The sequence below is a fragment of the Protopterus annectens genome, chromosome 10.part0 (genome assembly GCF_019279795.1).
Source record: "Protopterus annectens isolate FY-2018-M chromosome 10.part0, PAN1.0, whole genome shotgun sequence".
NCBI lineage: Eukaryota > Metazoa > Chordata > Ceratodontiformes > Protopteridae > Protopterus > Protopterus annectens.
In genome coordinates this window covers 721,517,049-721,541,544 of record NC_056744.1, presented here as the reverse complement: position 1 = coordinate 721,541,544, position 24,496 = coordinate 721,517,049, and the positions used below count along the sequence as shown (strand labels likewise).

The 24,496-nt window shown below is 40.4% G+C and overlaps 1 protein-coding gene across 1 annotated transcript in view; it reads left to right on the top strand.

The window, feature by feature from the left end:
- Positions 1-24,496, top strand: part of DOCK7 (dedicator of cytokinesis 7) — a 3,076,229-nt gene that overhangs the window by 2,175,434 nt on the left and 876,299 nt on the right. The gene's annotated exons all lie outside the window — the stretch shown is intronic.

Here is a 24,496-nt window from a genome sequence, read left to right as displayed (position 1 = left end):
CCTTGTCAGCTTTAACCCCATCATTTAATTTACAACCAGTCCCAACGTCCCTCATCTGCACTCTTCTTCATAAACTAAAACCTTGCACCCCCTCAGCTGACCATTTACCAGCAGAATATCTATAGATAGCTGCAGCAGCAATATCCTTTCCTATTTCTATCCTTATAAATAGAACCATCACTCAAGGAACAATACCATTTATCTGGAAAGTCTCCCATATTATCCCACTCCACAAAGGAGGCAACTCAATTGAACTCTCTAACTACCGTCCAATAGCTTTACTCTCCCCATTATGTAAAATTATGGAAAAATGTATCCACCACCAACTACTAGACCACCTACTGAAAAATAATTTACTAGCTAACTGCCAACATGGCTTTAGGCCTCACCATAGTACCACCACAGCCCTCTTATCCTTTTCTGACTGTATTAACAATAACCGAAACAACAATACTCTATCCTCAGCACTTTTTATTGACCTATCAAAAGCCTTTGACATGGTTAACCATCAACTTCTGAACATACTTAGTTCTCTGTCACTAGATATACAGGCTTTACAATGGTTTAAATCCTACCTTGAGACTAGGCAACAGGCTGTGCTCTGGGAAAATAATCTGTCCTCTCGCCTTCCTGTTACCCTAGGAGTCCCTCAAGGTCCTATCCTAGGCCCTCTCCTATTCTCAATTTTCATAAATGATCTCAATTTGATCATTCGTCAAGCTACATGTATCCAATATGCTGATGACTCCACACTAATATGCTCAGCTACCTCTACATCTCAACTTCAGGCCACTACCCAAACAGTGCTCAACAGCATAGAAAGATGGTTCTTACAGCATAGCCTCCTCCTGAATCCTAAAAAAACAAAACTACTACTCTTCACTCCCACACACAGGTCCCCCCCAATTCACTTCACAGTTATATCCAATGATGGTATCATTATATCTCCCAATCCAACTACCAAGCTCTTAGGGGTTACTATAGACCATAATCTTAGCTTTGACATACATATTAACACTACAATAAAAACAGTAAACAGAAAATGAGGCTCCCTCTATAGGATTAAACCCTTCCTTACTCCAACAGCTAGAACAACTGTTGCCCTCACCCATCTAATTTCCACCCTCCTCTATGCCTGTCCCATCTATACCAACCTATCAAGAAACAACCTTAACAAACTAGCTACCTCCTACAACAATATTGCCAGATTTGCTACTGGTTCCTCATTTAGAACTCACCACTGTCAAAACCTAAAACAACTAGGATGGCTAGAACTTCATAATCAACTCCAAATTAAACAACTTATTATCGCCCTATCCACAGTCAAATCCAAAAATAAGGCAGGTGACTCGCTGTTCGCCAACACTGTTGGCAAATCCTGGAACCTCCTTCCCTTTGAACTCTCATTTCTCTCCTCAGTAAAAATGTTCAAAAAAACAACTCAAACAACACCTTTGTAACCACTGGTTATACCCATGTAGTAACCCAGACTAATCTTACCACCACTTTCTCTATAGCCTTCCCTCATTACCATTTGCAATTTGGATTCCTGCTCTCTCCATGCCTCATATAGTATTCTCACCTTTACTTTATTTTAGTATTTTTAACAGTTGCACTCACATACTCTCTTTCTAACTGTGTACTTGCTTAGCAAGTAGCAGTAATCTATTTAGCACATAAAAACATCCATATAAACTTTCTTTTTACTTACTACCACTTTCTTCCCTTTAAGTTACTATGCTGCTATAGGATAAATTGTATAACTCTGCTAAATACTTCTCCTTGAGCTGCTACATTTATTTGTGTTTTTTATTTCTTCACCTCTCTTTCTTATTGTGTGCCACTTTAAAATAGTTTGTTGCTGTATCAGTTTCTTATCCTCTGCTCCTTTAATAATAATATTTGTCTATATAAAATGTGTATTCTTCAGCTCAAAATAGTACTGTACCTTAAGTTGTTACAGAATTATTTATCTGTATCTGAAGTTGTAAATTTTTGCTTATGTGGAGCTTTTCTCCCCGGGCCTCTACTGAAAATGGACATGTATCCAGTTAGACTAGCCCAGTCAGCAAATGTAAAATAAAAAATAAAAATAAATAATAAAATCGCACAGTCTTGGGATAAATGCATTGAAGGTGTTCACAGCCCAGGTAGCTTTAGCAGGCCTCACTGGCTTCAACATTGCAAACTGAACAAACCACATACAGTGTTTAACCACCACATGTCATATACCAGCACTGTACGCTGTCTTGTTTGTCACACACTAAAACCTACATACAAATATGCACATACTAACCTTCACCAACATATATATCTACACCCTTCACAAACAGTTGCAATATGTCCCCTGCTCTATGCACATATACAGATGTGAATATATATGACACATATATATTTCTCCGTATGTGTGTGGCATACACACACAAGGTCCACACTGTTGTAAGTCCCTGGACCTCACAGCTGAACTGTTGGGCCTTGTTGCAACATAAACAGGTGTCACATATGAACACACACTAACATTAGGGGGGTATATATATATATGGCTACAAATGCTAGATAAGCATACTAGACTGCTACAGCAGTTGCCAATGCTAAGCTACACTTTAATATGACTGTCATGCATGTGTATTTCTGTCACACCCATGTTTATATAATGTCAGCGCTAATCCCCCCAACAGCCATTGGCCACACTACTGTACAGAACACAGATAACATGGATCAGATCTTTGACATTTAATACTGAGCTACACATTTCACAGGTATGTCCCACTGCCCACAGGTACACACTGTATTGTCCATAGCAGTAGTTAAGCAGAACATCTGTGCATAAATAAGTACTGCTGCCACATATGAATGGTTCACATTATGTAGACTATTCTTCAATAACATCTACTACATGCCAGTAAATACATACGTGTCACATACCTTTCCTTTGTATGATTTGGTAATATTTATTTTTCTTTTTCCTTTTCTCTGTCTCTCTCTCTGTTAGTCTCTGCAATGTAGTGATTGAGTTTGTTGGCAGAGATTGCAGCCTGCTTTTGTAGGTATTTGCACATGAGCATGTGATGGCCTCTGCACCAACTAGTGGCCACCATTTGCTAATTGTATGCAGCCTGCTGAATAGTAATTGCAGTAATCACTGTCATAGCAACCCAGTACTATAAATTGCTAACTCAGGTAGGCGTGGCCCTTTCAGCTTTCCAAGATGGAGATCATCCTTGTTTGCTGTGGACATCATTGTTTAAGACAGAAGGTTGGTATAGTTCTTATATCAGAAGCCAGGGGTGTAGCCAGAGATTTACATTTTGTACTCAGACCTAATGTTGCTTCTTCCAGTACCCACTTGTCAGTGTAGAAATGTACTCACCCCTCAAAATGCTACCCCAAGATACATGGAAAGATGTACTTTCTTTTCAACTTTTACAATTAACTGCCATACAAATATTGAGATGTATTCCTTTGGCACAAGAATTGTTTGTGAACTGCTATACTGTGAATATTCATTTACTCAGTTCTAAACAGTTTGTGCTTTTTTAGTGTTGACATTAGCACAGGCTGCTCAGGAAAACTGGACACATTTCAGTACTGTGAGTATGCTTACCTACATCCTTGGTAGACCCTGCACACACAGGTATATTCTACATTTGGGTAGGGGTGCAGAAGTACAGAGAGCGTAAGTATTATTGTGTGGATTTTATCTTGCTGGACTTACAGGGTTGCTGTGTACATGTTAGTTTATCAAGGCAAGTAGTCTGTCTGCGTAACTCCCAACTGTGGACCTATCCACATGGTAGCCAGAGAATAGCCTGTTATTTTTGTCTGTGCACCACACAGGTCTTTTCAGCAATAGAGCAATGGCATTGTTACAGTTGGTTGCTACCAGTACATGGCTACATCCATTTGTATTTCAGTGTTGTATTCCTACATAAGGGTATGCTTCCGAAACTCCTTCCAAAGCTATTTGCACAGTGTGTAACAGCAGAAAGGCTGATATTCTTCTGTGTTTCTGCCTCTGTCAGACCTCTCAAACACTCTGGTACATATTTGAACAGACTCAGGGAAAAGTAAAGAAAAAGTCAGGGACACCTTTAAAATATTAGTGCCATTAAGTTGAAACATTGAGAGAATCAGAGCATATGAATTAATACACCTTTTCTGAAGTAAAAGAAGTGTCTAACTCTTGATTGTTGTCATTATTCATTAAGTGTAATTCACCACCTTTCTGCCCAAAGTCAGTAGTTTTAGGAGGGATTCAGAGGGACAGTGCTAAAATTTGTGTCAAAATCAGGGACATCCCTGAAAATTAGGGACAGTTGGGAGGTATGGCCTCTGCCCTAAACATATATGCCAGTGTTTGTCCTGCTGTGATACTGTGTGTGGTTGTAAAGTGATGGTGTAACATTATTTCCTGCTAGAATGGCTGCTTCTCTTATCACAGTCATGTAATGTAATCCCACAACAACTGTTAGTAAAGATCCACAGAACAAGTTGTGTGGTATGGCATTCCTATTTTTCCTTTACATTCACTCATTCTGATGCATGATATATTTATTTCAGCACCAACTTGTTGTATATCTATCGTGGCTTAGTGGTACTTCATGTTGTGTAGTGTGTACGAGGTCTGGGGTTCGAGACTGACAGAGGTGTTTTATTTTGCTCCTGAGCAGAACAAGGGCCCTCACATACAGAGTGACTAAGGCACTTTTAAGCAGTTGTAAGTGGGTTTGCACGATGCTTAGCAATGCTTAGCTAAGCGCAAACAAGCACACATTCACGCAAACTCGCTAACTACTACTTAATAGTGCTTACTCCAGCTAACTCCCGCGTTCATTTCTTTGAAAGAAAAGAAAAATGGGGAGATAGGAAAGTGGTGAAAAAGGGACACAAAGAGAGAAAGAGACAGTATGGAAAATAGCTCGGGATGTGCAGGACGGGTGTACGGAAGGTCCATAGCTGCCCATTTCTTTAACAGCAACAGCTGTGCATATGGAATAAATTTGGAGGTAGATATGAAACCTTCAACCCCTGAGAGAGGGGTGAGGACAACAAAGTATGTTGTAATGCCATTTAAATTACATTTTGTGTGCCCAGTGGACATGTGTGCAAAATGGACAGCTATGTATGGGGTGTAATTTTTTTTTTGGGAGCAGATTGCCCTTTTTTTTTTTCAGGTGAGAGTGGAATGTGGGGTAGAGGAAGTAGGTATATTTGGGGAGGTAGGTTGGGGAGGTAAACAGACAAACAAGATGCATACAGGGGCGGTGTATGACATGTGGTGGGTGAACACCTTTGACGGGGAGGGGTGTTTGGAAATCGCAAGCCCATGAGCCCACAGATGGAAACAGTGGGACTGAGGTCCCCACCCATGGGCAGTCACCACTGCACCTTCACAGCCCAGAGGGTGGCTGTGCTGGGGTCTGTGTAGGAGGGGCAGGCTGACCCAGGTGTTGCGCCACTTGTGCCTCAAGCTGCCGTAGAAGTTCTGCAGCAGAACGTTCAGTCTCTCTACGCATCACAGCCCGGACTGTTCAAAGGGTGATAGGTGGCCCTCTTCCACCCACGCTTGCACGGGGGGGGTGACCCCCATCCCCTGCAGTGCTTCCACCTGAAGGTGGCACAGGGCCAATGGAGGAGGAGGTCCCAGGCTGGGCACCGGACCTGCTGGTGCCAGGTGCAATGGCCAGCTGAGGTGGGATAGGTGGGTCCGCTGGGCCTTCCCATACGAACTATGTCTTGGAGAGTTTAATAAAGATATGGGTTAGTAACAGTCAGCAGCATTCCCAGTTAGTTATAACAGCATGCAGAAGTATTCCCATTAACCCAACACACCAGATTTTCAACAGTTGAAAAGCAAGCATAACACATGCATATATAGAACAATAGTGGACATTACAACAGCATGCAGGTTGAATTGATGACAACAGGCCACCAGTATTGTGGTATTTTAATAGGGCACATGCATAGAAATAAATGCAAATATTTATAAACCAATAGGACATATGTCCCAACAAATGTTTTGAGATTAGACATACCAATTGAGGTGTGGAATTGCATTTCTTATGCACATACAGTAGGGTGGAAAAAGATAGCTCAGGTAACAACTTGTATATCCTTCTAATTTTCACTACATTCCTATTAACTGCAGTTGTATGTCCCTTACATGTATTATTACACTACCCAATGTCCTTATATTGTGCATTTGGATTTTTTTGCTAGATCATTATATACATGAGCTGTATCTTATATATAAACTGTCCAAGATGCAGATGTTACTGCTACATATTTTGAGAGTTGCTCACACACACTACTGCTAAGATGGTACACTGACAGCTCTACTTTCATATAATTATCTAGATATGTTCAGGTGAAAGTATCAGTTATATGTTAACAGCTCCCTACATTTCTGGCAGCACACTGACATTTCTGGGGAACACAATACGAAGCTACTCATGTGCCAGATTAACCTGTACATGCTGGGCATGAATCAACAGTTGAGGGCTGTAAATATGCATAGAAGCTACTGGCACTCCCTTCATCCACGTTATATGGGCCTACCCAAGTGTGGGTTAACACTACTTAATACAACAGTACTATTTGTAAAATGCAACAGTACAACAACATATCAAAGAAAATGACACAGACGCACTCCAGGAATTATACATTTATTAAAGGATTATTACACCTTTATTTATTGGGTTAAAACACTTTTTGAAGGCTCTCTCATTTATTTTGTATAACAGTACATGCCGAATAATTACAAACCTGCCTGATGACGCAGCCTTTGCAACCTATCTTCATGGGCTTGCTGATTCATAGCCCGGACACCTGCAGCTGTGAAGTAAATGCAGTGATATTGAAACATACCTATCCATAGTATAGACAAGCATAATTCTTAACTACTGAATACAATGGCTACTTACTCAGTACTGGGGCATTAGGCATCGCACGGGATTCCTGGATCCACTGGTCCAGTTGATCCTCCTTATGTCGCTTCAGGTCAGAATAATGGTTCCTGACCTGCTCACCAGTCAGAGGAACGCCAGTAGCACTGGTGAGATCATGAGCAAGACTGTTCCAGGCCTCCGTTTTATATTGGGTGCCCTGGTACTGGCCCCGCAGGAGTCTTTCCTCATGATTGTGGACAAGGAGCCAAACCATTACTTTGGACTCCTCAATGCCCCAGCATTGCGCTCGAAATCGAGTGCCTTCTCCAACACTGGCCATGCTGACTGCAGAAGGGAGCTACAACCAGTTATGGCAAGTATTCCCACTTGTGGAGCTTAAATATGCCTCATTTCCCACACTTATTTGTGATTGGCCAGTTTTGAAAAAACTCAGCTGTAGGCACACCTGCTTAGCTGATGTTGGCAATGTTTAAAATTCTTTTGATAGATATGTGTCTGTTGAAAGTGCATGGTTATGAAATCCTGTCATGGCTTAGTGGTTATGTACTGTGACTATAGTGCACAGTATCCTGAGTTTGAGCCCTGTCACTGCTTTTTATTTTCCTACTGGCCAGACCTGAATGGTTAAGGTACAGTAAAGGAGATCTGGCCATGTTTAGCCGACTTTGCCCAACGTTGCCCTGATTAGCACGGTGCACAGCTATGCGCAAATATGTTGTAGTTGCGCTGGTCGGCACGGTGCTCAGCTACGAGCAATTGGATTTAAATATGCTCAATACTGGTAAAATGTGCTTAGCAGTGCTTTATATTACTTAAAATAAGTTACTCATGCCTCAGAATGCATAACCATTTCACCTTTATATATATATATATATATATATATATATATATATATATATATCGTTCACTACTACATATAACATTTGAATGCTTTTTACAAAACTTATACATGATAAATGTCAGGAAATATTTTTGTATACAGATTTCCAACAGAAAATGGAACGTGCCATAGTGGGACTCGAACCGGGAATGCCTCCTCTTTGTGCGAAGGCACTAACCACTACGCTATCGCTATTTTGCTTAATTTGCATATATTTTTCTTATTATCCTCTTCGCTGTCTAAGCTGCTAACTGTAGCTAAGCAATGGGCAAACCCGCGCAAATACGGGCAGCTATATCTGAAATAAAACAAAAAAAAAAATTTCTTTTAATTTTTAAATTTGTACGAGGTTTAACATATGGGGAAGTGTAGTGTTACAATGTACACATGTGAGCGGACTTGCTCATGTAACTCGACATTTCTCGAGTTTCATCATTGCAGGGGCGTGGATTTTTGGACTGATCAGCAGTCCGACACACCCCCTACACTTGTCCATGCTCTGTGTAAGCTTTAGAGTTGAGGCAGCGCGCCCTCATTAATATGCATGGCGCGCTGCCGTCATACTCTTGCGTTTCCGTGTAAGACTAATCTAGTCTTACACGGAAGATTAGTAAATCCTGGGGATTTACTTTACATTACAAACACAAACTAACAGGAATGCTTTTCTTCTTTCCATAAGACTTTGCAGAAAAATGAAACTTTTTTTTTCAGATTATTGTATCCTGCATTATTTAAAGTCTGCTGTCCACTTGGATTAAAAACCTACACCCTCGACAGGCAGAATGTGAACTGGCAAAAGTAAACAATTTGGAGGCAGGAGAAGGTGGCAAGGAAACAAGCAACTGGTCAACAACTGTAGAAAAGCTAACTGTGGACACTTCAAAGGAGAGATTTTTTTGTGAAGTTCTCCTGTTTTCCAAAAGAACATAATAGGTAAACAAAAGAGATGGAGCTTTCAAAAAAAATCGGAGATTTCATTAAAAAAAAGTGCACTGAAAGCCTTGAGTGAGGACAGTGCTTAAATGAGGTTAAATGTCTATATGGAAAGGGATGTGCTATAATGAAAATTTGACTTATGTTCTGAACAATACCTTAAAGCCATTGAAATCAGTAAGTATCAGACCAAAAATAACTATTTGATTATTATAAATGTAATGTAGGTATTATATCTCAAATTACACTTATAATGAAAATTTATATGTAACAGTGGGTGAAGCTGAGCTGTATGTTGACTAATGAATATTTTCAAACAGAAAACTGAGCTATATTGTCTTTATTAAAATTACTGTCTCAGTGGAGGGAAAATGTTAATGAACTGTTAATGAAAAAGAAAACTATACCATGTTGTCTTACATTACATGTAATTTATATTAAGGTTCTTGTTATACATGCATTAGGTCTAGGAATACAGACTCAGTTAATTAGATGACTATGTTGACTAAAATCAGGCTATTTTTTTTTTAATTTATTTATTTAACATTTGTTGACCGGGAATGTCCGACTAGGTTCCACAGAGCCTGTTTTCAGCGGAGGCCCGGGGAGAAATGCACCAGATGCATGTCTTTGGAATGTCGGAGGAAACCGGAGTACCCGGAGGAAACCCACGCGAACACAGGGAGAACATGCAAACTCCACACAGAAGGCACCCCAGCCGAGAATCGAACCGGAGAATCTCTTGCTGTGAGGCAACAACGTTAACCGCTGCACCACTGTGCTAGACAGCAAGAGTCGCAAACATGATGCACAGCAAACACTGAGGGGAATTGTTTAAATCCAGAAAAGTATATGTATGGGCAAAGATGTCTGGTATAATTAAAGGGTAAATAATGCTCACCATAAAATATTTTAAATGCATTGAAACCAGTAAGTGCTACTGAGAAGATAATTGCTTCATTTTGTATGCTTTTTGGTTAAAGCCAGATTTGTTATCAGGCTTCAAAGTGAGCAATTCTCAGTTTGCAGACTGACTTGTCTACAGTGCTGCTGGAATGCAACTTGCCTTCCTTGCAAGACTGAGGGCTGACAACCCGGCACCGTAAAAATCCACTGCCAATCATTAGCGGACTGGAGTTCCGCTGTGGCGACCCCTAAAAGCTGAAAGAATAAGAAGGCAAGTGAAATAAGCAGATAAGTGATTTATCATCAAGGCTTGAGTCTGATTAGAGAGGACTTGTAAAAGCTTTACACTGCTGTCTGTACAGTGCATCAGTTGTATTGTCTATAGAAAGCTATGTATATAGTAAATATACTGTTTATTTTGGGGGTAGGTAGTGAATTATGTGTTGTATTAAGAGGTTAGTTTCAGTTGTGACATTGTTAAACAAAAATACATAAAGTAACACAAAAAGTGATAGAAATAGACTGTGAAAGACCAGCTTATAACAGAAAGACAAAGAATATACGCTAAATAGAATAAAATATAAGCTTTTTCATGACACTATTTTAAGAATAAAATCCAAAAAATCGTGGCAAAACTGGCGAAAAAAAAACACTAAAACCAAAATCAAAATCCATAAGTCCTGCTGGTGAATTATTTTGGTTTTACTATTTTATGAATGTTAATAAGTCGGTATACAGAAAAAAAAAACAGGACCAGATACTGGCTTAGTTTACAGCAGTAATGCACAGATAATGTTGCAGGGGGTGCATTTGAATCATGAATGACATGGAAGTTTTGTAAAGAAAAGAGGGAAGGATGGTTTATTTGCTGTAGTAGAAGGAGAGATAAAGGAGTCTCAATAGTAATTAAAATGGGTACAGAGGTAGAGATAGAGGAACAAATAAAGGCCAGGCAGGGAAGATTTATAGTGGTAATTGGTTGTTGGTAGAGTGTAAGAATTACACTGGCTGCATTATATGTGTTACTGCACCCTGAGGCATACATTCACCAATATTTTTAAGGATCAGGTTAATAGGATATCGCGCTTATGCACTAGTGACCAGCAGTTTGAAGGGGAAATAAGCAGATTGAATACACATTTGGTACGGAGGGGTTATAATGAGAACAAAGTAGCATACATAATGCAAGATACTGTAGAACTTAGAAAAGGTCAAGCCCATCCTTGGTATTCTAAGAGAGACGGATTAAGTATTGAAGAGGGTAAGAAGAGTAATAAAGTGTATGATGGGAATAAACAACGCGTGATACTAACATACAATGCAGATATAGGTGGAATATGCAATATAGTGAGACAGAATTGGAAGATCTTGTTAACCGATGACAAGCTTAGTAATATGGTGGGTCAGAAACCATCTTTTTATAAGGAACCGTAAACTGAAGGATATGCTCTGCTATGAGAATAGGGGGGGTGCGAAGCAAGCAGTTTTTTAAGAAAGGGACTTATAGGTGCAGGGGTTGCAAAGCCTGTCCGCATGTTCAGATCATAGATTCCTTTATACATCCGGTTACCAAAAAAGTTGTTATATGCATTACTATGCAGATTGCAGGACTCATAATGTGGTATATATTCCACAGTGTCATTCATGCACTTCCTCCTATGTAGGGGAAGACTAATTGCATTTTTAAACAGAGGATTCTGAAACATTTGTCAGACATAAGGTTGAGTCAGGTACATAATGCATTGTTCCAGGATATTCATGCAAATCCGGGGCATGCCGTTAAGTTCTCAGTATTGCAGGTTGTGATAAATAGTATTAGAGGTGGGGACTTAGTGAACCACACTGAAGTGAATGAGACTAAGTGGATTGTTGAACTTTCGGCAGATAGGACTCCAGGCTTGAATAGGTTAATTCCCTTGAAGCCTGTTTTGAAAAGGAGGAGAATGCTGTGATGTAGTTCAGTTTTTTTTATCTGAAGAAGGGTACATACCTGAAATCACTTATCTTAGATATGACTGTTACATCTTTTTATTGTTTTTTATTGTTAATTTATTAAAGGTGTTTCATTGCTGTACAGCCTGGTGTTTGACTGTCTTTTGCTGTGCTTAAGATGAAATACTTGGGAATTTGATGAAACAGAATATCAAGCAAGCAGCTGATGAAATGTGGGAAGAAATTACTAAAAAAATTATAAGTAAGATAAGAATATGGAGAGTGTTATTTATGGACATTGACAGTTATGTACACGTGATTTAAATGTGTTTGGTCCTGCTGCTTCTTTTTTTGTAGGTCAGCTTTATATGTATCAGACTAGGTATATGAGAAAGAAAATTAAGAAGTTTCTTTAGGATAACAGAAGAGAAAAACTACAGTAGAGAAAACTAATTGCTTATAAGAAAACAGAATGGTTTGGGACTTCCTTATTCGAATGCATACTGTAAGACCACGCAACGTAGATTAATATATTTGATTCATGACATGGAATATATGCTCCTGTAGAAGCACATGAAAGGACAGTACCAGATGAGGATCACACATAGCAATTTAGGCAGATTTAAGAACGAAATATGAAGAATATTATGTACAGCCTTCTGTATATAAAATTACTAATCAAGTATTTGTTAAAGGAAGTTAGACCTTGGAAAAATAGAGTAATACCAATATGTTACAGAAGAAAATGTAATGAGCATTTGGGAAAGTAAGAACAAAAAAGTAAGATTTTGGCAGCATATGATAGAATGAGAGTAATAAAATAAGATGAAACCAGATAAAGTTTTGCATTTACAGGTCTAATTTTAGAGTTAGGGAAGATATGCAAAGGTTGGATAGTAATTTTTATTAAAACAGAAACAATAGATTCTATAAATGAGGCCAAAACAGAAATGTCAGACTGAAAAGAGTAGTAAGTAGAGCATGTAAGGCAATAGTAGATTTAAGGAGACAGTACAGTATAAAGGTAAAAGCAGCATGGAGTAAACAGTTGAGTAAAAGTGTTGCAGATGATCAGCAGAGGGAAAGCAGTCCTAAAACTGGATGTGTAGCTAAGTAAAGATAATTTAGAAATTTTGCATGGAAGTATTTTCACAGATATTTGTATCCCCTACGACACTGGAAAAAATGCTTGGACAAACATAGGCATATGTTGGAGATGTGCTGCCTCAGAAAAAGATTCATAGGCACATATATTTTGAGAATGTACAGAGTTACGTCCTTACAGAAATGACTTGAATAATAAGCTAAGTCATATACTTGTCAGGAAGGACTGTTAAGCTGTTTCCTGTGGTCCAGGCTTTGATTCTCTTAGTCTCCATTGTCTGACTGGGTGACTTGAGCAAGTCACTTAAGCTGGCTAGACTCCCAGGCTGAGCCTGAAAAAGGTCCATAGAGATTAGTACACTACCCTGGTAAACAAATAAAATAAATATAGTAATTTAATTTCAGTATAGAGATGCTTTTGTTGAGTTGATCTACAGTAACATGTACTAAAAAGGAGAAAGCAATGGTATCTAGTGCTGATAGTATTAGAAAACCAAAGGCAAGCCATCAATAAGAAGTGAAAAATGATTAGAGATTAAAAATATGGAATTGAGAAGTATTAGAGATTAGAAACAAAACTCCATAGAAAAAAAATATAGGGCCATTTGGTATTCTGTAATGGAGATTGAGCCTGAGCAGGGCACTGGCACTGAGCAAAGTACCTATGATATCTGTTAAATAAAATAGATTGTAGTAGTGCAACATTTGAAATCACTGCTCCAGTTGCTAACATTTGTAGTATAGTGAAAGTAAAGTAGTATGGTCACTAGTTAATTTCTGATCTCATATTGTTTTAACTAGTTAACTTGTGTGTTTATCTTTTTTTAAGGAGCAATGTGAAATCAAACCTGAGATTAAGACTAGATAGAACAGCTGTTTGTGGCATATGAATTTGATTAAGACTAGGTAGAACAGCTGTTTGTGGCATATGAATTTGATTAAGACTAGGTAGAACAGTTGTTTGTGGTATATGAATTTAAGTGCTTAACAATGGCAAGTTATTGAAAGTTAAATTTAAGCAGTCACTATCTGACATGCTAGTTTATTATTACTGTATAAACATATAATGCTAAAATGGTTGTATCAGCAGTCAGTGCCGAATTAACAAGTGAACCATGCATAGGAATTACACATTGTGTAAAAAATGAAAATGTGGTAAATAAAGATTTGCTGTACAAAAATAAAAAAGTAAAGGAGAATAAGTTAGGGGTGAATAATCCAGGGAAGAAGAACTCAAACTTCTCTTTCTGTTTGTGTAATGGAAGGAAATGAAAACTTGGAGAGAGAAGCAAAAACTTAAACGTGAAAGCAATATTAAAATAATAAGAGGGATAAAGATGGGTGTAGCTTAAGAGAATGAAGAAAATATAGTTCCAAAGATGTATTGTTTTGCTTCACAGTATTTCATAGTGGTTTATTCATTTTATAAGACTGTCTTTGCAAAAGTTGTCAGTAGTACCTCGTGTCAGATTGTCACCCTCTCATAACTGGTACTTCTCACTGATTTCTTCAGAGCCCTGATGGTCACATTTACTAATGTTGATGTGACACCTGGACCCCATGGACAGTAGGAAAAACACGAAAGATAACAATCTAGGGAATTTGCTGTTTGGAGTTCCCAGCACTGTGATGCAATTCCTTCTAAAACATGAAATTCAGTTGTTTTGCCATGTACCATGTTTTTTTTTTTTTTATTTCATAACTTCTTTTTATAAGTAGATGGTTCTTGCAATTGTATCAAACTGCTTTTAGTTTTTGGATTTTAATCTTTCTTTTTTAATGCATGTAAATTTCTACAATATTTCTTGATGTTTCTCAGATAACTTTTTTATTCATAACATTAACTGTTATCTGTGACTTATTTTTTATGTTGTGTTACTGAGATGTGTATACTCATTTTCTTCTGTACTTGTGTTTTCATTTTGATTTGAATTTCTCTTCGTCTCTTTTATATTTGCTCGTTGTATAAAATATCAGAACCAGATCCCTACTTGTTTTGCCACTGATGGTCTTTTTTCTAGTTTAATCTATTTATTTGTTTTTCACATTTTTGCAAGACTTTCCTTGGCTGACATGCTTTTACATTGGGGTAATTTCCTCAATAATAGCTGCATATTGTTTTATTTTCTCCTGTATACAGGGTTTTCTCTCCTTATCAGCTCCGTCTCTTATATAATTTCTCTATCTGTTGATGCTGTTATTTTATTGAATTTACGTTTTTTTTTTCATTCTCCGTGCTTCTTGCCTGCATCTGTGTCAATTTCACTGTTAACTTTTCAAACATCAGATAAGGTTCTACCAACCCTTTTCCGAGTACTTCCTAGATATTCTTCTTGTAGTTTGTGCTTTTGACATTTATGTAATATCTGGAAAATTTAGCATTCTTTGCCAATGGTTTGTCTGATGTAATAGGCATCTGTGACCATTACAGGGACTACAGGTTCAGTAGAACTTATAAAAAGTGAATTTGCCACAGGCATGCATCAGTTGTGACCAGCCAGACTTCTAGAGCTGTTGATGCCTTCTAGGAGACTAGTCTTCTGCCACAGACTTTAAACCACTATGGGATAGAAAAGAGAAAGCAGCCTTTTTTTTCTTAAGTCAATTTGCAGTGATTCAGGTGTTCAGTCATCAGTTCACTTGCATAAAGAATTCAGATCTAGCTGCCGGAGTGGTGATCACTTGCGTAAAGAGTTCAGACTCTGAGTTCGCGGAATGATGAGTATCATACTATGATTCATATTGCAGCATGTTATTATCTGTGACTACTTTAGATCAGGTGATTGCTACTGATTATTCTGAGGCCCATGGGACACTGTTGAAGATTAGCAAGTGCTTTGACTGAGGTAGGCAGATCCCTGTGACAACTTACCACCTGCTCTTTGCGTTTTTACCTTGGTTCAGAAAACTGTGGAAATTACTATTTCCTTAGGAAGAAAATATTGAAAAGTAGGGTCAAGTTGTCAGTGGCCTGTTTAGATTGCCAACATCTCCTAACCCTAGGCAGAGAGGAGCCTGCCTCTGTTGATGTTGATTGGACTTTCATCCATGGTAACTAAGAAAGAAGGATAAAAAGCATAGCAAGAGGTGAAAACGCTAGAAGTTACCAGGGTAGTGGGCAAAATGTGAGTAGACATAATGACTGCAATACACCTGCTCAGGCCTGACCACTCTGGTTCTTTGGAAGCTCTATCTGCTAACCCTGGTCCTGAAGCCAAAAACAAAGTCATCAAGCAAGTATGCCTCGAGAGTTTAAAAGTGGTGACCAGGCCCCTTATGTGACCTTGGAAAGCCAGTGTACAGTGAGTTACAAGCTTACAAGGCTGTTCTTGATGGCTACCCTCCCTTTGTATTTTTACTTTGCTGTTTGTGCCCAGCCCTCTGATCTTCATCAGGAGGTGAGCATTTGTTGCAGTTCTCCTTGTTTTGAAGAAGGTGAACAGAGCATTGGTTGCTTTTTCTTTTTTCTGTTTACATTGATGTTGTCAAATTGACCTAATGGAACTGCTCCTCCCCACAGAGGACCCATGGTAACACTTGCTCCATTGTCAATGCTGAGAGAGAGGTTCAATGTGAGACTTTTTTTGCAGTCTTGGAAAACAGCCCTTTCATTTCTAGGTTACCTCATCTCACTTATGTGTATTTCTGTAGAAATGCACTAGAGAATATAAAAGTAAACCAAACATTTTTTGTGTATCAGCTTCTTTTAATCTTAACTCTGATTGCCTTCGGTGTTTTGAGGGCTTAGAGTTGACTCTTACGGCTCACATGTTTTCCCGCTGATCCTGTTACCCTTTACAAAAACATTGTTGTCACAGCAGCTGTTGGTCAGTCCTGCATTCAAATCTCAGAACAGTCCACCTTCTTCTGACTTCCAAGATGGCTGCAAATTTAACAGCTTAATACTAGTTCTCCCAGTGTGAAACCAGAAATTTAGCAGAAAAAGCCAGTAGATTTATATTTCTGGGTAAATTTCAGAAACTGGCTAGTAAGTGCACTGCCTGGATGCCAATAAAAAAGATATATAGAGGACATGAAAGAAAATCAGCAACTAAAGGTGAGGAAAAACACTGGTCAGCAAAAAGCAGTGCAAGCTCCAAATATGAAAGTATAAGACAACTGCACACAGACCTGATTAAAATAAACAAAACACTGATGGAGTATGTTAGCTCACAAAAATAGACTTAAAAATTAAAGAATCTTTAAACGGATATTCAGACGAAGTTATAAAACTGCAAAAATCAGAGGTCAAAAGGCTGGCTGAATATGATACTGCTCAAGAAGAGATGTTTCAAAAAATAACAGAATTAGAGAGAGAGCACACAGGGAAAACCTGATATTTTTTGTTGTACTAGAGAAGCTGGAGGGAACAAACTGTATACATTTTATGAAAGTACAAATAAGCAGCTGGAATGGTATTCCACAGCAGGAGTTGTTAATTGAAAGGGCACAGTGTGTGAATACTGCAAACCTGGTTATGAGAAAGCAACCTAGACATTTAAGTGTTAAATTGCAATCCTACCAGCAGAAGGAGTTGGTTCTGACAAAACTGTGGCAGAAGGACAAAGTACTAAAACTGGGAGAAAGCAGTGAGTTTGCGGCGAATGATTACTCATTGTACACCAGGCAGAAGAGTAAATTTATTCAGTTATTCAGGGAATGACGAGAAGTAGGCACTGTACCCACCTAACTTCAAAATATTGTTCCCTGGAGGGACAAAATCATTTTTTGAAGTACATGCTAATCAGAAAGTACAGAAACTTGTCCAACTAAAAGTTAGCTGTGAAACAGAAGGAGATTCTGCTTCTAAGTTCTTCCTGCAATAAAGACCACAGAGAGACTGTGCCAGTAAAACATTTTCCAGTGTTTGAACAGAAAATGCTTGAGAGAAGAAAAAAAGCACAAGAGTCGACTAGAAAAATTGAGGGTACATTGGAAATGAATTAGAGACAGGATTTGGGAGATGGAGGTGAACAGGAATAAAACCAGTAACTTGGAAATTGAATAATGTGGATTACAAAGCAATAACTGTATTTGTGAAGTATGACAGACAAGAAAATCTGGAAATATTGGACTCTTTTGGACTTTGTTGCACTTGTAGGGGACTCTAAAGCATATGCCCTCCTTCATGCAATTAATATTTGGAAAAATATTTAGAAAAGGGAAAGAGGAGGGAGAAAGTTAACTGTAAGCAAAACAAATGTTTTTCTTAATCATACTATTTATATAGTGCATCATTTTCATTGCATGCTATAAAGTAAATACATCTTTCTATTCATATGTTGCAGTGTTCATAACATGAGGGAGTCCACCTCTGGTGACTCATATGTCCAGCCAGTATACCAAAGTCTAAAGTCCACTGCAAGGTACGTGTGACATTGCATATCACTTAACGTACATTGGCCATAAACAGACGTCTGGTATAAAACGGATGTCAGCACGTACCTACCTCAGAACTTTTCTGCCGACTGTCCGACTGCCAGCTCCAGTTTTCGCTCTCCAGAGTACTCAACATTGTGCTTCAGATAAGTACCCCCTAGGGTTTTTTTCTTTTCCTTTTGGCAACTGTGTTTTTTTCTTGTGAGTACGTCAGCTAGGAAGGGCAAATGTCAGTGTGGAAGACAGATTCCACATAAAGACTTCCACTAGCTTTGCTTGTTTTGCTTAGGCCCAGACCACAATCACAAGTCTTGCAGTATCTGTAAGGCCTTTGTTCTAAAACCCTCTGTAGCCATCTAGCGTCCCTTAGGTTATATTTGAACAATCAGTACCTTAAGCACTTAGCTCGAGACATGGAACTGACGTTGAACCCTTAAGAAGAGCTTCAACTCGAGGACAAGAAGCCTTGGCCTGATCCTACAGCTGCTCCATCTTCTTCGGGTGTCCCTCCCGAGGATGATGAAGGCCTGGAGGCTGCTTCAGAATCTGCAGAGCTGCCTTCAATGGGTATCTCAGTGGAAATCATCAAGGAATCTGTAGGCATGTCCCAGAGGGATTTGCAGGCATCCGACTCGAGCGCCTGGGGGCAACCTCTGCTGGTTATCTCCAAAGGCCTGTGCGGTGTGATGCAGATTGTGTTTTATGAGAATGTTCTTACAGATTTCGTGGAATGTCGCCTGACATCAGGCCCTTCTTCCTTTCATCACCTGGCTCCTGAGACTCCAAAGAAGAAGAAACAAAAAGGTAAACACATTTCCCTGGCTCCTTAGGACCAGGCTTCTGATCTAACTCTGACTGGCAGGCCTTTACCCAAGACCTCTTTAATGCCTTCATGGCCCTCTGCCAAACGGCAGCCCCTTCTCTTCCAGCACAGGTCCTTTCTCCTTCTACCATTTTGAAGAGGCCTGAAGAGAGAGATTCATCAGAGGATGAATTTGTTGCCTATTCTACTCAAATTGCCTCTCCTCTAGGTTATGTCTCCCCAGAGGAAGAATCTAATGGTTAATATTCCCCTGGAGAGGATATTTCCTTTAGAGAGACCATTTTGAAGATGAAGCACTTCTTTAAGTGGGATTGCTGCCAAGTTTCTGAGATGCAAAAGAGGTACTATGACCTCCTGCGGATGAAATCTGCTAATCCGTCAGCCATCCCTCCAGTCCTACCAGCCTTCTTGGATGCCTTCACTGTAGCTTCCAAGTGCCCAAATTTCCAGCCTCCAGCCCCCAAGTGCCCTGACAAATTTTTCAAGGTGCCTGAGGATGGCAAGTTCCTTTTTAAGACACCCTCGGCTGACCCAGCTATTATATCAGTGGCAGCAGATAAAGCTTCCAAACTTCTACCCTCCACCTCCATGCTTCCCTTTGATAAGGAAAGCAAGGTTATGGAGAGGCTGAGGAAAAAGTGCATATGTCTGCCACCTTGGCCTTTAGAGTAATGAATTATCAGACTCACATTGCCAAATATTCCCTGGCTGTTTTGGCGGATGCAGTGAAACTCCTGACAGAGCTTTCAGATTCTCCCAACAAAGCCAAGCTTTCCAGCATTCTTATTTCCTGCTCCCAGGTTACTAGGCACTCCATCAAATGAGGTTATGATGCAGTAGAGGCTTCAGCTAGGGCTGCAGCTATGGGGTCTGTTGTGAAAAGGTATTCATGGCTTAGATTACAACCCTTACTGGATGATATCAAAGCTAAGCTGATGGATGCCCCTCTGGACAACAAGACCTTATTTGATAGTGCAGCTGCAAAGCTATTTAAAACTATTCAGGAAAAGGGGAAATAACTCCAGGATTTAAAACACATATTTGTCTCTCCATTTCCCGTCTTCCAGAGAAACTATCCAGCCAGAACTACCTTTGTTAGGAAGGCAGCTAAATCTCTCCCACCAAATGGCAAAAGGGATGTTAGGAGACAGGCTCTTTCTAAGTTTCCTTCCTCTCAGAAACAGCCTTTTCAGGCCAAACATGGTAGCCTGTGACTACCAGGTCCCAGATCCATCTACCCTCCTTTCTCTTCGCCCATCTCTTTCCCTTCCAGCTTGGAAATAGAGACCCAGAAATCGTGGGTCCTTTCTATTATCGACCAAGGTTACTTCATGGTATGCAAAACCCATCCTACCAAGGGAATCCCACAACCCACACAGGACCAAATGGAATTTTTCCCACGAGTCCCCTCCTTTCTTCTTTCTCAGAACACTATCTAGGAGGTGCCACCCAGTCAAAGGGGAAAAGGATTTTTACTCCAGGATGTTTCTGGTCCCAAGAAAGGATGGCCCTTGGCTGCCCATCCTCAGTCTGTCACATCTAAATACCATTATGGAAGTTCCCACCTTTCTCATGTTGCCCCTCCATACTCTACTCCCACTGATTCTTCCCCATGCCTTCATGGTGTCACTGGACATAAAAGATGCCTACCTTCACATTCCCATTCAGCAATTGTTCAGGAGATTCCTTTGCTTTTCTGTGGCTTCCTCTCATTTTCAGTTTTGTGCTTTGCCATTTGGTCTATCTATGGCACCAAGGGTATTCACAAAATGTTTAGCCCCTGTTAAAGCCCACTGCAGACTGCAGGGCATACAGATGTTTCCATACTTAGACAACCTGCTTCTCCAGACTCCATCACCAGAAATACTCCTGGACAATCTTTCCTACACTATGTCCCTTCTGAGAGGGCTAGAGTTTACCATCAACCTCCAAAGTTCTTCCCTGACCCCCTCCCAGGAGCATGTCTTTCTAGGGTGAAGGATCCTGACATGTGTAATGATAGCTTGCTTACCCCCCAGAAAAGATCCTGTCCCTCACCTCATATTTTCAGGATGTAATTCCACTTCAATCCTTAACTGCCAGGGAATTATTGTGCCTCCTGGGGTTCATGGCCTCAACTATTCCAATGCTTCCCTTTGCCAGGCTACATATGAGAAAATTTCAATGGTTCCTGAGAACAGTTTGGAAGCAGTACTCTCACCTGCTGGAATTTGTTGTTCCCCTGCTACCCTGTTTGACAAGGGAGTTAGAGTGGAGGATTTTCTAGGTCACCAGAAATCCAGGCCTACCCCTTAAACCACTCCCACCCACCCAGGATCTGTACACGGATGCATCAGACACAGGATGGGGTGCAACTCTAGGAAACTGGAAGGTCAGGGATGTGTGATCCCCTCCACAGACAAAAGAACATATCAACCTAAAATAAATGAGAGCTTTGGTCTTTGCCGTCAAAGTCTTTGAGCCCAGGATTTCACCAGGGAGTCCTAAGGTGGTTCACAGACAGTAGGAGGGACAAAGTCCTAAATCCTCTGCAGACTGTCATGGTACACCTGGGAGATAGCCCAGCAGAGTCATGTGTCACTCCAGGCTGTTTATATTCCCTCAGCTCAAAATGTGATGCAGACTCTCTAAGCAGATGCATGACTCAGTCCCATGAGTGGATGTTGAACAGGGATATGTTTCTGTACCTTGTCCATCGATGGGGTATACCTCAAATAAATCTTTTTGCCTCCCCCATGAACAGACACTTTCCCAAGTATTGTGCCAGGATTCCAGATCCTGGGTCGTGGAAGGTGGATGCTCTATCCTTTCCATGGAACGGGATGTTTCTGTACGCATTCCCCCCTTCCCTCTCATTCAAAAAGTTCTCCTGAAAATTCAGCAGGAACATCAGAAATCTTGCTGGTGACCCCCTTTTGGCCAAGACAGCATTGGTTCCCCCTTCTGCATTTAGCCAAGGTCAATCACCACAAGTTACCCCAAAGGATGGACTTAAACAGGACAAGAGAACTCTATTACACCCACAAAGTTGGCCCTAAACTTGACTCTGTGGATGATAAGGCTTTGATTCCCTTTACACTAAGAATGTGCTACAAGTTCTGCAGGAGGCCAGAAAACCCACTACTAGGAAATCCTGTCTCTCCAAAAGGAAGAGGTTTTCTTTCTGATGTCTTAAACATTTGCAACCACTGTCTGTAGTGGTGCCAGTGGTTTTGTCTTACCTGTGTGAATTAATGAAGAGTGGCTTGTCATATTCCTCAGTCAAGGCACATCTGTCTGCCATTTCAGCATGTTTACTATGTCTCCTCCCTTGGCTTCCAGGTTTGGAAGTTTTAACTGTTCCTAAAAGGCGTCCTTCACATTACATCACCAAGGAAACCAGTGCCTCCTCCTTGGGATATAAATTTTGTCCTGGAAAAACTTAACCTAGCCCCCTTCGAACTAGCAATGTCTTCCTCCCTGCAACACTGCACATGGAAAATGGTTCTCCTAGTGGCTATTACCTCTGCCAGAAGGGTTTCTGAGCTGCAAGCCCTCATGGCCTCTTCTCCCTTCACTGTCTTTCATAGGAACAGGGTTTCTCTTCAGACTAACCCATCTTTCATGCCCAAGGTGGTAACTGAGTTATCCCTGAATCAGGCTGTCAATCTCCCTACCTTCTTCCCTTTTCCCCAATCCTCCAGTGAGAGGATTCTCCACACCTTGGACATTCACAGACAGCTCAGATACTATTTGAGCAAAACTAAGCCCATCTGTAAGCCTGACAGATTGTTTGTCTCCTATCACCCAAGGGCCGTGGGCCAACCTGTTTCCAAGCAAAATATTTCTTCTTGGATCTCTAAAGCCATTTCTTTTTGCTACTCAGCCAATGGAAAGGATCTGTCTTCCCCTGTAAGAGCACACTCAACTAGGGCTGTATCCTCTTCTGGGGCCTTCTTTAAAGGATTGGATACAGCTTCTATCCTGGAGACAGCTAGCTGGTCCGCTGCTCATACCTTCACCAAGCACAACAAGAGTGGATGTTATTTCCAAGTCCAGACCAGGGTTTGCCAGAGCTAAAAGCCCTTTCCCTGTACTCAGTCTCCTACAGACTCCTCAGAGGTGACCTCTGGCATACAAAGTAATCAAAGACCCCGCCATGATGGGACTGCTGTATATCCGCAAGTCGAGCTCCACTCGAGTAACCCGCATGCGTTACCTCAACCTGGTCTGTGACATCAATAGGACTTGGTGGTGGGACAGATTTGTGTCCCAGAGAACTCCCCCTTTTGTGAAATAGACTCCCTGTCCATGTAAAGCAAAGCATCTCATTAAACCTTTTTAAGCGCAACCTGGATAACTGGATGGAGAATAGAAAATATACACCTGGGATTCCACCTGTGTCCTTGCTGGACAGTGGCATAGGATGCTGACTTGTTGGAACATGAGCTAAATCCTTGGCTAGGCTTGTAAGGGGCTCAGGGGCCAATAGCTTAGTAAAGTCCTATGATGTTATTCTCCATGGCTTTGTGGAAAATGTTTCTGCCCCTCCTCCCAATTCCTTCTCTGCCTGAGCTTTGGCATTCTCCCTCATGTTATGAATACTGCAGCATGGTGGTGCTGCGGTAGCGTTGTCGCCTCACAGTAAGACGATGTCTGGTTCGATTCTCAGCTAGAGCGTCTTCTGCGTGGAGACATGCATGAATGGGCGTACCTTTGTTGAAGGTTGTGCATCAGGCCTGGCAAGCCGGTACGTAAAAATTAACTGCCAATCATTAGCGGACCGGAGTTCCGCTGTGGCGACCCCTAACCAGGAAAATCCGAAGGACACAAACAAATGAATAGAATGAAATAGAACAGTTGTGTAAAATATTACGATAACCATAGACGTCCTTCTCTTCTATATGCTGCAGTATTGCTTCCCTCCCTGCCCTTTCCCCTGATGCTTGCCTTATCCTTGGTTACACATTGCTCACTTTTATCAGGCTGGTGCTTTGTGGCATTCATTTCTGAGGTATGTACGAGCTGATTTCTGCTTTATACCCGACGTCTGTTTATGGCCGATGTATGTGAAGTGATGTGCACTGTTGCACATACCTTGCAGTGGCTTTTAGACTTTGGTATACTGGTTGGACATACGAGTCAGGCAGAGGTGGACTCCCTCATATTATGAATACTGCAGCATGTAGAAGAGAAGGACAGCTATGGTTATGGTAAGATTTGACACTGCTTTTCTTTTTCATAGTTATTTTTAAGTGGAATGGGAATACTAATGTTAACAGGTGCTCCTATTTGTTTAATTTTTTTCTTTGTCCCTTCTCTCTTTCTCCTTGTTGAGTTTTAAAAGAATTAAGTCATATGATCGCATTTATATAATGAAATTATCACGTGAAAATTTAAACTAGAATGGAGCCAAAATAATCGCTGGTATAAGCCAACTTGTAGCAGCATACCAAGAGTAAACAGCATGTCTTGTAAACTGTTAAACATACCTGTCATAAATAAGTATGCTTAGATGGCTGACAATCATAAAATCTCATACATATGGCTTTTGTTCAGTTATAATGAAGTGAATGTCCAATACACAGTATCACTGAACAGTAAACAGACTTACAGTCCAGAATTGCACTTAATATTTTCAAATAAAAATTG